The sequence below is a fragment of the Sinocyclocheilus anshuiensis genome, unplaced genomic scaffold, assembly GCF_001515605.1.
Source record: "Sinocyclocheilus anshuiensis isolate Anshui unplaced genomic scaffold, SAMN03320099.WGS_v1.1 scaffold26, whole genome shotgun sequence".
Lineage (NCBI taxonomy): Eukaryota > Metazoa > Chordata > Actinopteri > Cypriniformes > Cyprinidae > Sinocyclocheilus > Sinocyclocheilus anshuiensis.
Genome location: NW_015544143.1, coordinates 1,001,160 through 1,004,925, shown reverse-complemented (window position 1 = coordinate 1,004,925; position 3,766 = coordinate 1,001,160).

The window sequence follows — 3,766 nt, the reverse complement described above, 5'->3', positions numbered from 1 at the left end:
ATAAAGACTGGAAACACAACTTTAATCAAAGTTAATCCTGCCTCTTGGTATAGGTTTAATTTAAGCCTCAATTTAGTTCTGATGTAGCTCTATTCTTCCTCCAGGAAATCAGGCTATTTAATTCTGGACTAGACTAAGTCTAAAAGACTATTTAAAACCATGACATAGAAAGCAGATTTCTGTTAATCTAGTTTAGAGGGCCAATTCTAGGATTGGCTTAATCTCTGTTTGGGAAACCGCCCCTTAAACTGTTAAGAATTTGTTAGTTCTACACCACTGCTGAAATTGAAAATGATTTTTTTCCCTGTTAATGAAAATATTAGCATTATTAAACCCGTAAGTTTAACATATTAGGATGGTGCCATAGGCGGTGTGTGTATATTTACCTTCCCCTGGCCATGGGTCTGAAATTAACTTGGGGCAAAAAATGCCACCAAACTGAACAAAAATGGACCTGCACAATTAAACTAAATCTATTACAGCTGTCGCAAATAAAGTGAAAATGAAAATGACATAAAAATTGTCGATTGCGCATTAAGTTTAGATCTGCTCGTGTTGCATATTTCTTTTTACGTGTTTTACAGCGTTGCGCGTTATAACCAATCACACACGATTTCGTTGAGTTTATGAATGCAGTGGCCAATCAGCGGCATTCAGATGAGTCATCGCTGAAACGCCGCAGTTTTGTTTATTTATTTTTTTGTTTATTTATTTATTTTTTAGACTGTTAGACTGTCGCTAACACTGTTTTGAACACTGCACGTTCATATATGGAGATATATATATAAATAATAAATATCTTGGCAAACACTGCTATTAACAATTGTGGGAAAACAATATTTCCAATATGAAGAAAAACAAACACTCCCTCCAAAATCTGTAAGTTTACTAAAGAAATGATAGCCATTGTGCTAAACTGAGAAGGCCTATAGATGCATTACACACCAATAACCAGCAGGGGGAATCAACAATCTGAACAGAGAGAACAGAGACAGCCAACAAGAAAAAATATAAATATACATATTACAAATTGTGGCAATTCTTTTTTCTATTTCACTTTAATTATTTTTCTATTAAACAAATGAATGACCATAAAAGATATTAATTGCATTCATTAAATGCCACAATTTGGCACTACATCGTGAGGTGTGTCATGTATTATGCAGTCGTGCAGGACCCCTCTTCTAGACCCAAACACAATATAAAAACATGACCCCACCCCCCTCCCAATTTCCTCACAGGATTTAAAAAAAATTAGCGGCAAATATTTAAATTAGCAGTAAAATGAAAAACTCCGATACATTTTGTGGTCTGCGCCGACTCGCGCATGTGATCCGCTCCGTGCTATCGTGTCTCTGGACTGGAGCAGTGTGTGTGCGGTGCGGTGGTTAGCGGGACACAGCGCGAAACCAGACTTCTTTTTTTCCTCAATGGAAAGCATATTTACACTGTTTGAATCGTTCTCTGTCCCCTATATAGTGCACTACGTGCCATTCACTGTACAGAAAATACTAATTCTGTGGACAAGTGACCGATTTCAGCCGTGGCTTCAGCGTCTATTTTACAGTGTAGGGGGGCGGGTGCTTCGGTTTCTAGAGAGCATTTGATTGGACAGACAGTTTGATGAGAAGCATGCAGTCGTGCAGGACCCCTCTTCTAGACCCAAACACAATATAAAAACATGATTTCCCCCCCTTTTTTCTCCCAATTTCCTCCCACAGGATTTTAAAAGCATTTAAATTAGCAGCAAATATTTGAATTAGCAGTAAAATGAAAAATATACAGACCATGAATCTTACTGAGGGAATATATTAAACACAACAAACTCACTGAGCAGGCTACAAAGTGAAATGACGGTAGTTCATCTGTTTTCCACATTCATTTAATAGGAATACAGATTACAAAATTTCATTTCACAACATTATGTTTATCATTTCATAACATTATTTTATACTACTGGCTCTCTCTTCATAGCCTTGGGTTTGAGGTCCCATGATTCTAGAGGCTGTATTTCATTGAAATCATTTGAGGTTTCTCCAGTGAGACATGCAAACATCTAACTACATTTTATTTATTTTTTTATTATTATTTTTTGTAGTATGTGAAAAAATAATCTTGAACCACTTAAAGTTAAAACTAATGCAAAAGAAGATATCCCTATACTTAATGTACATTAATAATAACAAAGAGGAGAAATCTGAAATCTGAATATTTTATACCCCTGGTAGTGCTTGTTGAAGAAACACCCAGATCTATACTGTATGTTAAAATGACAATCTATGATCTTCACAGGGTACTTCATCATAGATCACCTCCGGACTAGCCCTCTGGTGTTCTGACTCAGCAGAGGCCTCACCTGAGGAAAAAAAATAAGCTTAAGGACTGTGGGTGCATTAGTTTGGGTGTGTTTACCATATAAAAGGAAAGGAGGATGCCTATGAATTTTTGTAAACACTACCTTGACAGAAAATAGAGAACAGAACATCAAAAACAAAACTGTTGTTCTTTGCTTGAATTTTTTATAGAATTTTAGGATCTGATAGCTGGTTCCCAAAAGCTGCAGTGCTTATCCAATCTAACACATATGCTCATATAATTTTGTCTTGTAAGTTTTTGTGCTACTTATGTGATCGGCTTTACCCTGTATTCCCAAACTGTAGTGCTCCAATCAGCATCAATCAAAACATGCCAACAAAACGTAACTTTGCGTGCCACACTGATTTTCTTTTAAAAGATCATTTATCGAGAACGATTTCTTGTTAAAATGACCAAAAGCTCTGTTTTCAATTGATCAAACATATAGTTGCATTTGAAGGAAAAACCCTGAACTAAAGCCAGGTTATACAGCAGAAAGCTGGATCCATTTTAAACGTGGGTAGCTACCCGCTGTCATAGATCGTCTCTGTGGCATGCACACACCTGAAGCACGCATGTATGGCAAGCCAACGTATTCATATACACCTGGGGCCCGTTCTTCGTACATCGCTAACTCAGTTAGCAGGATTTGATTGTTGACGATTTGGCATGATCTTGGATTATTTGGTTCTTCGAAGCTCATCCTGGGGTGTATTCCAGAAAGGAGGTTCAACAAACTCTGAGTTAAAACTTGAACTCTGAATTGACTTACCCTGAGATGGGAAACACTGCGTTTTCGGTTTCAGAACAGCTGAATTGTGTTAGTTCAATCCACTCTGAGTATGTTGACTCTGAGTTTAGCGCGTGCACCGCGACTATGAAAAGCCATGATCAATGGAGCTCCGAAATTATGATTCACCATGGCAACAGCGCCCAAAAAAAAATGACTTCCGCATATACGCAATACATAACTTTAATTCTTAATCACTGTTATAATATCAGAGGTGAAAACAGGCAGAACGGTAAGTTATTGAACTAATATTCATTTTCATGGTAGGCTATCCCACGGGCAAAAACAAAACACAAAACGTGGCAGCAGAAAAAAATAAACATAAAACATAATTCAATCAGGTAAAGCTTCAAGTGTAAAAGGTTCATGGGTGTAGACATGTCTTTGCAAACATTTGACATATTCAGTAAATATCATTCAGTGTCTATTTCAATGTGCAGCGGCTTTTCCCACAAAGTCTCACATGGCGTAGTCTATGTTTTATTTAATTTTTCCTTTTTATTTGAAATAAACAGAAACGTGTTAATTATATCATGAAATATTTTGATTCTCAAATATGTGTAAGTACATGCTTACTTACATGTAGTAGTAGGGGGGCGTAGTATGGCTCCAACCGTAGAG